The sequence below is a fragment of the Triturus cristatus genome, chromosome 2_2 (assembly GCF_964204655.1).
Source record: "Triturus cristatus chromosome 2_2, aTriCri1.1, whole genome shotgun sequence".
NCBI classification, from domain to species: domain Eukaryota; kingdom Metazoa; phylum Chordata; class Amphibia; order Caudata; family Salamandridae; genus Triturus; species Triturus cristatus.
In genome coordinates, this window is record NC_140582.1 from 860,947,146 (window position 1) to 860,960,417 (window position 13,272).

General features: G+C 49.2%; 1 protein-coding gene across 14 annotated transcripts in view; it reads right to left on the reverse strand.

Moving 5' to 3' along the window:
- Positions 1–11,817, reverse strand: part of KLHL5 (kelch like family member 5) — a 592,018-nt gene extending 580,201 nt beyond the window's left edge. For 4 of the 14 annotated variants that reach the window (XM_085642262.1, XM_085642260.1, XM_085642261.1 and 1 more), the window contains exon 1: positions 11,638–11,762. The gene's annotated coding sequence lies outside the window, so the exon portion shown is untranslated. Of the gene's footprint in view, positions 1–11,637 lie in introns of all 14 variants that reach the window. The other 10 variants (XM_085642258.1, XM_085642264.1, XM_085642271.1 and 7 more) reach the window with 8 other exon arrangements.
- Positions 11,818–13,272: the final 1,455 nt, after the last annotated feature.

Here is a 13,272-nt window from a genome sequence, read left to right on the forward strand (position 1 = left end):
AGAGTGTAAAAGTCTTAGTGTAGTCTGGAGTTCCTAATACTGGTGCAGAACAAGAGCTTGGCGTAACTGTGGAAGACATTCCGACATTCAGTAGTCCATTCGAGGGGCATCGGAGTGTCTTTAGTCAAAAGGGACAATAAAGGTTTAATAATGTGTGAGAAACTGGGGATCCGCTGCCTACAAAAAGAAGTAAGGCCAATCAGTGCACGGACATCCTTCTGAGTACCGGGTACAGGAGTATCTAAATGGTCTGAATGCGATCTGGTGTGAGTGCACGTCCCTCCTTAGACAGGAGGTGACCTAAATAGGTAACCTGCTGTCTACAATATTGCAATTTCTTTCGCAAGACTTTGTGATTATGAGAGGCAAGAAATTATAACAATAACAGTGTTCCTTCTTCACACTGCTCAGGGGTATCTGCAGCTAACAAGATATCATCACAGTATTGGATAAGGGCCACACCTTTTGGTACAGGAAAGGAATCAAGCTACCTTTTTAATGCCGGACTGTAAATGCTAGAACTCTCTGTATAGCCCTGTGGAGCCCTTCAGAACCGGAAGGATCTATTTTTCAATGTGAATCCAAACAGATAACGTCTTTCAGGGTGAATGGGTATCGAGAAAAATGTGTTCTTTAAATCGATCACCGAAAATGTAGTAGCAGTGGGAGGGACCATAGTGAGAAGTGTTGTGATATCAGAAACTACCGGATATTGGGGCACTAACATTTTATTACCCTCCCACAAATCAATAATGAATCTGTAAATTTTAGCGTCAGTGTCTTTTTTCTAAATAGGAAGGATAGGGCTATTGCAAATATTATAGGGGACTTCTTCCACTACCCCTACTTTGATCAAATCCTGAACAATGTGTGCTAATGCTTCTTCACCTTCTCGGGATATTTTGTATTGGGACAGACGAGGCAAAGAGACACCTTCCCTTACTTGGATATGCACAGGTGGAATAACCATTTGACCCACATCAGTATCTGATCTAGCCCACATGGTACTAGGTAGGGACGCCAGAGCGACATCCTCATTGATGAGACAGGATCTCTCAACCATTGGATAATTGTCATTCAAAATAACACGAACACTTTCCTGGGAACAACGTATTGTAGCACGAAAATATTTAAGCATATCGATACCCACAATGTTGTCCGGCGTGTTAGGGGAAAGCAAAAATGGACATGCTGCAGCAAATTTGTCAAGTCCGAATTCAAGTAGCTGTGAAAGCTGGCTAGGTGTAGGTGTTCCATCGAACCCTATCGATGTTATCATTGTGCCGGATAGGGGGGCCCTAGGACCCAATCTTTTTGACAGAGCAATACGGGTAGCCCCTGTATCAAACAGAAACCGATCAGTAGATCCCAAGATATTTGCGTCAACGTAAGGACCCATTTGATCTACTGGCACCTCAACTGGTCCCTTACCACATCCTCGGCATCCCTATGCGTAATCAGAATCTGCAAGTGCATCAGCAGACTAATCAGACATTTGGTATTGATTTCGCCTATCAAAAGTATTGGAGTAATTTGGTCCTTGTTCAACTGCCTCGAACCTGGGATGAGCTCCTACACCTCCCCCGTTTCCTGAATTCCCTGGGCGTCCTCTCAAACTTCCCCTTGCCCGCTGGTACTGCTGACCTCGCAAAAGAGAGCACTCAGAACGCCAATGCCCAGTCTCTTTACAATAGGCACACTGATCAGGAGACAAATTTGCTCGAGGAAGAGGGGGCACTCCCGGTGTATACATTACACGTCCGCCTCTTCCACCTTCCCTAAATGGTGGACAATATAATGGAGCCAACATAACTTTTGTCTTTAAGTCTCTAACCTTCTTATCCTCCCTGCCTTTCGCTTCCTGTTCCTGTCGCTCATAATATTGGGCCATGGTCAAAAAGGAAACTAGGGAAGACGTGGTCCAAGAACTCTCACTAGCCTTTAAGCGACTAGCTATTTCCGGTAACAAATTTGTCGACAAACAAATGCTTACCCGTATCATCGGCCAATCACCGGCCACTAAAATCATGGAATGTCTCCTCAAATCTTGAAAAGAAATCAGAAACTGACTCATCCTTTTTCTGTTTACAGGATGCTAATGTAGTCCAATCTTTTTTGTTAGGGGGTATGAGAGTCTTCAACTTAGTCACAATAGCTTTAGGAAGGTCTAATACCTCCTTCTGAGGTTTCTGCGCAGGCTACCTTTCCGCATCTATTTCTTCTAAATGTTCCCAGGTATCACCAAATGCCACATTATCATCTATTTTACGTATTGTTCTCCACATATCAGGGGGCAAAATAAGCCCGAAGAACTTATCAATTTCTGGCAAGGTCATAGTGCAGGAGCTGATGGCTCCTTCCACCTTCTCATAGAAGGGGGCAGATTTTTCCGTGGATCAGTCAAAGCAGCCTTAAGAGCCATAACATCTGCTCTACTCCAAGGAGTGTAAACCCAATTATATATAAAATATCCCTTTGCATCATCCGAAGTTTTATCATCATTTGTTCCCGCACCATACAGGGGTGCAGCTTCACGCATTGGTTTCATAGTAACTTTATTACCGCCAGAATTGCCTTCTTTCACCGGAACATCTGTTTTCTCTGCCTGGGACTGAACTGCTTATACTACTTTACTCTTTCTAGCTAATTCTTGCTCCTTAAGTAAACGCAATGTTTCATTTCGTAATTTAACTATTCGTCTAATTGTATCAGGAATATCTTTGGACGGCCGCGTTTCCGATGGGGGCCCCACGTAAGGCGCCAACTGTGGAAATGTACCCAAAAGTGACCACACTGGTGCAGGGTCACCCTCTCGTCCATGGGTCCAAAGACTAACAAAAAGAGATCGGCACTGGAGTTGAAATAAAATAACAAGTTTATTAATCACTCATGAGCGGGACCACGTCCACACAACACTCAAGTGGTGTAGGAGGAGGAGGTACACTGAACTCAAACCATCGTCCTTATATACAGCTTTGTTGCAAAGTAAGCATATGGACAGAAATGGAAAGAACAAGTTTAGAAAATAGCTATCATCAAACAAGGGCAGATGGATGACTACTTTGTCAGCAAATAGGGAGGGGGAGCAGGAATGCTTATGGCAGCAGTACACAGTCAACAGATAACATCTAAGACCAGGTGCACCGGCAGCTACAAACCCCCCAGCACGTACATTGCTTAGCCATGTCGAAAGAGGTCAACTAAAAGATGACAAAAGCAGGGTGAAAAGGCGAACAACAGAGGACGAAAGAATTACTAAGGAAACAAAATGGACGCCACAGCCAAAATGACTGTTGTTTATGCTAATGAAAATATTACACGTTTCCACACAACTAGAGGGGTAAATCTGCTTCCACACCCCAGCATTAAGGAAATCCAAATATGGCCCCCAATCAGGCGGTTTAGCCACCTGTATTAACATAACAAAAATCATCAGCGCGCAGGAATCTCCTTCCTCTTTATCATCTGTAAATACTGTTAAGATTCATCTAAACCTTAGCGGCAAAAGGGAGGAGGTGCTACTGACCAAGACATACCTAAACCCGAAATGGAAAAAACAAGAGTAAAAAATTCTAATTGAACACTTGCTTCAATTAATGAGTTTTCCCAACAGATCTAACCTTATCCTGTCTGGCGATCTAAATCAACAAATCTTAGGCACATCATCAAATGACAATATACAGGTCCAGTCTTTTTATTGGAACATACCAGCTCAAACCAAAAGCAGCCACAAAAGACCTTAACAGCGGTTTAGAGCTGTTAGAAGACCTGGAGCATATTGGTCTAAGGACATTAAACGGAAGATTTGCTGATGACTCTACCCCGGCCGCCTCATTTCACACAGAATTTGTAAATTCTACCATATACTACACTTTAGTCTCTCTTTCTTTTATTCAACACATAACAGGATTCTGCCTAGGAGACAAAGGGGACAGTGACCGTCGCCCCCAGGAAGTTCTAAATCAAGCTCTTCCACATAAACCGACACTTACCCCAGTTGATAGAAACGCCTGCTACACCATAAATTTAAAAAGAATCAAGTCATCCATAGCAAACACCAGGGAGGTGCTCCTGGCAGCAAAATCACAGTTAAATGAGCTTAATTATCCCACCAAAAACTTCACTTGTATATGGGAAAAATTTACAGCTTTGTTTGCAAACTCTTATTCAACCCTACGCACACGCGCACAGAGGACTGACTTGAAACTTCTCAAAAAATCTGTAAACCAACTTTTAAGATCATTGAGGCTTTGCCCAGGGGATGAAAACCTAAACCATCAACTTCTTAATAGAAAGGCCAAACTTAAAAAACTCAAGTGGGATATCAACAGGTCCAACGAAAACGAATTCTGGGCAAAACTGTACCATGACTGCAAATGAATCAATAGCGCACGTTTCTGGTCAACCATAAACAAACATCTACAAACGGCACATGGAGGCTTAACATCATACATTACAGAAAATGCATGGACATCCTTTTTAGAATCTCATTTCAATCAACAGACACCTGGATCACAAGTACCTCCGGATAATCAATTGACTCCTCCCATTCAAACCGCAATGAATATAGAGTTAGCGGCAAAAGGAATCAATACTGTCATGATTAGGAAACAAATTTCAAGAGGGAGGAAAGAAGGAGCACCAGGGCCAAACGGGATTTCACCAGCCCTTTTCAAACAAGACCTGGAATACTGGTCAGAAACACTAGCTCCTCTCTTTTGTTCTGTCAGGCAGTCTTTCAGAAATGTATTTCTACTTTCTTTTAACATATAAGACTTTTACCAATGTGCATTTTTGTAATGGTTTTAATTAATCAAAAACAATATTTTTTTTTTTTCTTACTAAATAAGATTGTAAAGATGTCACAATGTTAATTGGGTGCAAACTGAGTGCAAGTGGAAACAAACACAGGGCTACGGGTTTAGACAAGCTGAGTTTTAACAGGGGGCAATGTGGGCTAATGACTAAAGCTGCTGACCAAGCAACATGTGGAACCAGGTTCAAATTCAGCCACTCTGTGATAAAAAAGCTGTAATGTAGTCTGTGTCTGTTGTGAAGTGATGTTATTTCATTGAGCTAAGTTTGCGCTATGTGAAACAGCCAACAATAAAGCATGCTCCATGCATCAAAAAATGGGGGGGGGGGGAATATAGAACCCCTGGCAAACATACTGGGGACTAAACTTGGGAGGAGGACAATTCCATAATGTGTGCTAATTCTCGCAGCTAAGGGAATGAAGTATTACCAAATGTTTCTAGTTCAGGGAAGACCTGGCTTGGCAGTTCGGGCTGGACTGTTCCCATGAGGCACAGGGTCAAGACTGATTTGCATATCGCTGGGTCTGAACTGAGGTAGCTTAGTGAGCTAAAGAATGATGATGGATTCAACCCAGATCTGTAACTGGGGGTGAGTGTCTGAAAAGTTTCAGCGGTTTGTCCGTGATCTCCTTGTGTTTGCTTTGTTCGCCAAAAGTTGGCAGGGTATGCCCAGACGTGGGTCCCTGGCTCACTTTGCCACTAGATTCAAGCTAGCCTGGCTGATGAAGGGCGTTACCCAGAAACCAGTCCCAGGATGCTTGTTTCCGGACCAGTGAAGACATGGCTTGGCAGTTCGGGCTGAACTGTTCCCATGAGGCACAGGGTCAAGACTGATTTGCATATAGCTGTGTCTGAACTGGGGTGGCAAAGTGAGCTAAAGAATGATGATGGATTCAACCCACATCTGTGACTGGGGGCGAGTGTTTGAAAAGTTTCACCGCTTCGTCCGTCATCTCCTTGCGTTTACATTTAAAAACAACACTACAGCCACAGGTAAATCTTCTTAAAAATATTTACAGAGCTTTCCCGCTTTTAAAAATAAATACTGACAGGAAACAAGTTCTCTACTGCCTGCATTCGTCAGTAAAAAGCAATAAAAACGGAAAAGTGGGTGCCCTACTTCTGTTACTTTGTATGATCAACGTTTTAAATGGGAGAGACGGGCAGTATTCCGCTGTAGGAGATGAACCTAAGGCATAAATTAGCATATTATGTTAGAGAAATTTTGCAGGAGACATCATGCTACATTACTCTTCCTATGAATGCTTGGATTATACACCAAACAGGTTACTAACAATGAATGCCTACCTACAAATTACCCCTTGAAGCAACCTCGTATTCCCCCTCCCGGCAATGGAAAACATTGCACTTCACCTGCTGTAGTGTCCTGCGAGACACGTTCTAGTGTTTCAACAGGAAGCTGTAATCCCAGCCACTCCCTCGAGGGCTGGATACACTGCACCCCACACCCATCCATCACGGGTGTCACGAGTGACGTGGCCCCGTCAATAAAAGGGCCCGAGTGCACGTGCTCGTGGCCAGTTACCACACTAGTCCCCAAGTGTCCGTGTCAGTCATTGATTGTCATGTGGGCCTGAGGCCCGACTTTACATTGGCGACGAGCGGGGTCGATCCCTGCGTGTTAACTGTCGTCCGCCTGCCTTGTCGTGGGAGAGTATCGGCCAGAGCATAGGCCACCCAGCACCGGCGGACAACACGACAGCATCGGATTCCGGCAGGACACATTCCTGGTCACCCGGCGAACCCTACGGCATCCACCGGTAAGGCCCCTGCAGCGGTGGGCTAACCTGTCCAAAAAGGGCGAGTGCAGCGGCCGCCACATGGCTCCCTCGAGGGAAAAGGAAGCACATAGAGGGTAGCGTCGCCTCCAGGCAACACCACTACCCTGGTCGCAACCCCCCGCGTTCGTGCAGCCAAGATCAGATGACGGCGTATCAATCGATACCCACCGATAACACCTCCCCGGTAGGGGGGTCAAAAGATGACACGGCGCCGCGATCCGGAGGGACGAGAGCGCTCGGCTTCATAACCTCCCTGCGGCTGCACACGTGAAGCAGGAGCGGCACCCCTAGCAGAGACTGCTGGCCTTGTAGCCCGGCGTACGGAGATAGCGCCCGGCTGCAGTGGAGGGTAGGCCCATACGGTATTCCGGTGCCTCACTTCAGCCCAGCATGAAACAGAGCGATAGCGGGCCATCTGCAAGGCACTACAAGACTCGGCACTGCAAGAATCTACCGAACGGCTGCCTCCCCCGATATCTCCCTCTCTGTCTGCAACCCTCCAGCAGGCTGCCCACACCTACCCATTACAGGAGGAAAAGAAAGGGAACACCTACATTGCCGCCAGCGGATGCCCACACGAAGTACCGCCAAGCCCGCCTTCACGACTTTCGAGGGTACCCCAGCCTGCAACCGGTGAAAGACTGCCAGCGCCCCGGGTGAAAAGGGTCTGCGCCATCTAGTGGCCACACGCAGCGCTACAACAGGACCTCTACCATCAAGGGTGCCTGCAGGCTATCCGCCGCATGCTGTCGGTGGGAATCCCAGAAGACAACCACAGCACCTCCTGGTGGCCTCCCGAAAGCAACACGCTGAGGAATAGACATACTGCCCGGCCTGTGCAAATTGCCTGCAGGGCCCTCAGCCCATTCTCCCTAGATTGTGGATATCGGCAGTACGGAAGGCCCAGCTGCTCCAGCACACTGCCTATAGGGGCAAAGTCAGCAGAACGGAACACTGACCCTGGTAGGAAGATAAAGGCTCGCGTCCCGCAGGACAATGAAGCGCGACGTCTGCTCAGAGCGATCTGCAGTCTAAGGCACAGCATTGAGGAGGGCGGCTGCAGTGCAACCTGAAGGCCAAGAGTACAACAGAGCTCCCTTTTTCACCGCAAGCCGGCAACACAGTGGTGCCCGAAACACTGCAAAACCCTACTAACTAAAGTAAACACAATCACCAGGTCCAAGTGTGCACACCACCATTAGGAGAGAACGCTGCCTGCTGAGACAGACTGCACAGCAAGTACAACTTCGAAGACAGCAAAGTCTCCAGGTAGCCGCCACGCTCAAGGTGCCCCAAGCTGCACCAGCATCCTATAAGCAAGAGCACTGCCTGCCACCTCTGCAAAGTACGGGGAGCCACCACCACGGGTGGACGACCAGCCAGAACGCAACGTCTCAAGGTCACTCTCCCCGCTAACAGCTCTAGAGAAGCAGGCGCAGCGCCACCTGCTGATCCCGCACCGGCAACCCGGCCAGGTGAGGGAGCTGCATGACACGGACCTTGCCCAGAACCAAGCCGCTTCACCGCATCAGACCCTCAAGTGGCCGTCCTAAGCACCAAGAAGCGCAACGGAGAAGCGACCTGCCTGGCTCCCCTGATTTGCACCGCGCAGCACAGCGATATGAGGGAAAGCCGCCCCACCCGCTCGGAGACTCATATCTACTAAGCTGACGCAGGTTCAGGCAGCGACCCAGCGCCGACCTCAGCAGCAAAGGTGGAACCACGCTGCCACCTGCTGGTCATGGAGCAACATCGCACCACTTACAGAGACTCTCCCAGGTAGCCCACCAGTAGAGTTCCTCAATGACAGGGGGGCAGGTGCCGGGAGGAAAGGAGCCAGCAGTGCCCAGTGCGTGGAGAGGTGGTAGCCACCAAGGAGCAGGGGCTACCACGTGGGACAACACCACAAAGCAAGGTGCAACCCCCAAGCCTCGGGTGTACACCGAGAAAGTACAGAACACTAGAGAAATGGAAACATCCAGCCACACCGAGACAGCGGTTGTTTGATTCACCTGCCAGACCGAGTGAACAGCCGGAACCGGAGCAAGCACACACAGCACCCTCTGGTGAAAGCCGCAAGACACTTTGCTACCTCCTGCAACTATCCTTGCCAAGCTCACAAACAGGTACAGAGACAAAGTGCTGCCCTGTCTCACCGACAGAGAGTAGCCACAGGAGCACCGCAGAGCCAAAGCTGCTCAACCACGCCGAGAACCCTGGGAATGCAGCCATCCCGACATGGAGTCGGTGAAGACCGTGCACGTGGCGTGTAAACCCCAATAGCTGTCTGGCGCCACTGCAAGCAAGAAGATTGCATCACCCACCCCCACTTGCGAACAGGCACAACCGCCAACCACACCGCAGGCACCCCAAGTGCCAGGAGACAGCGTCCAAGAACGAGATGTCCCCACAAAGAAACACAGCTGAGCGCAGCACAGAGAGCGACCATGTCCCCACTGCACCAGCGAAGCCCCGCAGAGGGCCGAAAGCAACACAGGGTCCTCCTCAACACAGCCTCAAGATGGAGTTGGCAGTGACCCACAACAGGCAAGAGAGGAGTCGCACCCGCAACGGCCCGAAAGTGACACAGTGTCCGCGACACAGTGTCCTCCTCAACACAGCCTCAAGATGGAGTCGGCGGTGACCCACGACAGGCAAGAGAGGAGTCGCACACACCACGTGGCAGGCCGCCACAGCAACAGACGCTCCAACGCCAGCGACACGCGACTGGACATCCTGTCGCCCAGCAAGCAAGGAGCGAAGGCAGAAGCCGGCCCCCGAACAGCGCCGCCTTGAGGTCCAAGCACAATGCCCTCGAAGAAAGAAGAGTGACAGCCCTGTCACCCTGAAAAACCGGAAGACACAGGTAGACTGAATAGACCGGAAAAAGGAGAAGACCGGGGACTCACAGCAAGCCAAGAGCTCACCCTGACACATCGGACAGCCACCAAGGCGGACCACCGTCCCTGGGCACTGCCTCACAGGAGAACTGAACGTAAGCCGCAGCAGTTGCAAACCGCGTCTCTCCACAACACGTCTTCAGGTGAACGGCCACTCCCCAAGCGTCGGCTGTCCAAGTCAAGGGGCATCCCTGCTCCTGTCCGCAGATGCCATGGGTGAAGATCTGCCCTGAGTGTCCGTCCTCACACCGCCTCAAGATGGAGTCGGCAGTGGCCCCCAAGCCAGGCAAGAGAGGATCAACACACTCTACGTGTTAAGCCGCCATGGACACTCAACATCAGCAAGGCGGAAGCACGTGGCTGCCCAGGTCCATCCTAACATCCGAACTCTCCCAGCAAATCACCAACACCTGTCATTCCGAATCACCACATGGATGGCAACCGTCACCCACGCCAGCCATCGGCACATGCGTCAAGCACCACTCCCTGAGTACCGATGGACTGGAGTCCTTAACCGTTGCCACACCAGCCGACTAAAGGGAACCCAAAACCTCCTGTGAACCTGGCCTACACCGGAACCGCGGCAGCGAGTGCAAGTCTTGGCCAAGACTCATCCACCCGTGAGGGTTGTGCGTGCGACCAAGCAACGGCTCCTCGGCGGTCCTGCAGCTGCCCCAGACGGCACACAAGCAGCGGCTCCAGCGCAGCCTTCCTATAGTCCCGCAGCAACCCCGACGACGGGCCTCCCCAGGCGGGAGAGCGAGAAGAGACATTGCCCCACCGACAGGGTACCGATCACAGCCAAGCGTTCCACAGGGACAGTCGGTCCAGCAACACCTCCGTGAACTCTCACATTAGACCCCGTCCATGATCATGACGCAGCCCACCAAAAGAACTAGTAGATCTCACCACAGACCATCACCGACGTCAGCCAAGAGGAAGCCATGCAAGACCCGTCATTGTCAGCGAACGGACGGTAGGCAGCGGACGTCTCCAAGCCGGCGGTCGTGCCCCGAGTCCCTCAGGTTAAACTACGAGTGCCCGCGGAGAAGGTTCTGCTGCAAGCCAAGGCCACCAGCCAACGTCTGATGTCGTCCTGCCACCTGACTCGAGAAGCTGATGGACCCTGTGGTATTTCATCAACTGTGTTTTTCCCCGCAGGTTGGACTTGACTTTTTGTTTTGTCCTTCAATAAAGTTGGGGAGGAATGTAGTGTCCTGCGAGACACGTTCTAGTGTTTCAACAGGAAGCTGTAATCCCAGCCACTCCCTCGAGGGCTGGACACACTGCACCCCACACCCATCCATCACGGGTGTCACGAGTGACGTGGCCCCGTCAATAAAAGGGCCCGAGTGCACGTGCTCGTGGCCAGTTACCACACTAGTCCCCAAGTGTCCGTGTCAGTCATTGATTGTCATGTGGGCCTGAGGCCCGACTTTACACCTGCTATCCCTCTATTTAGGAAAACTATTGCTTTGTAATTTTGTGGCACACACCGCACTAAATATAGGTAGTAACTAAAACACTATGCGAAAATAAGTAGATCAGTATAGTAAGTCCAAATGCAATTCCACAAACGGGCTTGCACGAATAAAACACAGACGCTCCTGCACTCTTTAGGAGCACCGGATGCTCCTGCACACTGGCTCCCACTACAACATAGCCAGCACCTGAAATCCGTCTACCATAATGGGGACACCCAGGGGTTATGACAGCCCTAACATACCATCTGTTATTTTTTGTGCGTTTACCCCGAGACCCTACGTAATTCTACATCTCACAGCAGCACTGTCAACTTTGCATTCACCTCCAGCAATTGCCCCCAGCATTTATTTGGCTTTATGTACTACTGAAGACCTGGGGCACCGTACCCCCGTACTACAGATTATGAGGTACTGCTATCCTTGTGCACTAAACTACTACAATGCCCTGCGCTACTGCGAAGCTATACGTTCTTCTAGCGCCTCCTACTGGAGACAAAATGGAGCATTGGGATAGCAATTTGTAATCCTCAAACTCCTATTGTTGACACAACGTACTATCGGCAACTCCTGTGTCCCTCTAGCCCCCCCCGCCGCAGTAGCAATTTACGCATCACTGAAAAAAGGACATTTTCACCTGTAATGTTTAGTTTGTCTCCTTTGTTCCGCCTAGCTGCGGGAGGACCGCTGAAACTTCCTCATTTCCCGGTGGCCGGATCCTCCCGGCTAACCAAACTCACTTCCTCTACCTCTCCGTCAAGCGGGTGCTTTCAAAACAGTACTGACTACTTTACATTAGAGGAAAATCCCTACCAACGACGCAAATAACACGTGACAAGTAGCGCACGTCCTGCTTCTGTGCGTCATGCGTAGAGTGACTCGAGACAAGAGAAGTCTGTGGCTGAGCGCGGGTTAAGTGCTCGTTGCAGCAATAACGTAAACCTATGTGCTTATGAAAGGAGATGGAAACCAAAATATTTGGCCATGCATGTGTCCGGGGATAGAGTGGTCTGGGAATCCGGGAAAAGCCTGCCGAGAAGTCACTTGGGAAGGTTTTAATCAGGGCTGGCTCTAGGGCAGTGCGATCAGTGCCACAGCACCGGCTGGCACTGACTTTGATTGGGGGAGGGTGGCGTTTTTTCAAGTACAATATGGTTTTTAAAGCAACTTCTGCCCCGTTCTTTGCCTCCAGCAATTTTCAGGCTACCATAAAAATGTCAAGTAACTGGTTATTGATGGAGCTGCTGCAGAGAGCTGCTGCAGAGAGATCTGAGTTTTGTCTAGTCAAGTGGAACGTTTGACTCATAAAGTAGAGCAGGAGGTTAAATGCCTGCTGCAGAGCACGTGACTTGCGACTCCTATACCATGTCTGTTGTAACATTTCCTATACACTGATTTACACACGATTCATTGTCTCTGTAATGTGTATATGATGTAAAGTGCTCTGACACCTTACACTGGTATGAGTGGCGCTATAAAAGAAATACGTGAGAGAGTGGTTATGGAGACGAGGGGCACTGTTAAAGGGTGATCAGGAATCTGGGAGAAGGAGGTGATTGGGGGGGTCTATACTTAAGCAACTAGAGATACAATTCAAAAAGTTGTCGCTTAGCATTTGCTCTGAAAGTGAAAAAGACAAAAGATGAATAAAGAGTTTAAAGATAATATTTTGCTCACAAAAATTCGACAAATTCAAAAAAGATTTGGCACGCTTTAAGCATGAGACAGTGTATCCATACACTAGTGAGAACTATTCCCCCCCTGAATTTAATAAGAAAGGGCGTCGCTATGGCTCCTCATATTCAGGGTCTAGCTCGGAAGACAATTCTGATGGAGGAGATACTCCTTTTGATAATAGACAACAAATTCGAGGTAGAGGGCGAGGAAGGTATAATAGATCCAATTGGCGAGGTGGACCGCAGACATCACACTTCCAGCAGTGGTGGCCACCAACACCATGGGGTTTTCCTCCAACACATTTCCAATCCCCCACACCTCATTTTCCATTGCAATTTCCATCCCACTTTCCACCGAATCAACAACAATTTCCTAATCAGCCTTTTTTAGGATTTGGCCCAGGGAGACCAAGAGGCAAACGAAGAAATGCACCAGTCCAACTACATTGGGATCAGCCAACAACATCGTACATTGGAACCAGGAGTCAAAAAAGAATGCACAACCAGGGACCAGTATAGATCAAGCTTGATAGTGAATTTAAGTCATAAACAGCTGACTGAAGATGAAATCCTAGTCCTCAATAGAGGTCTAGGTT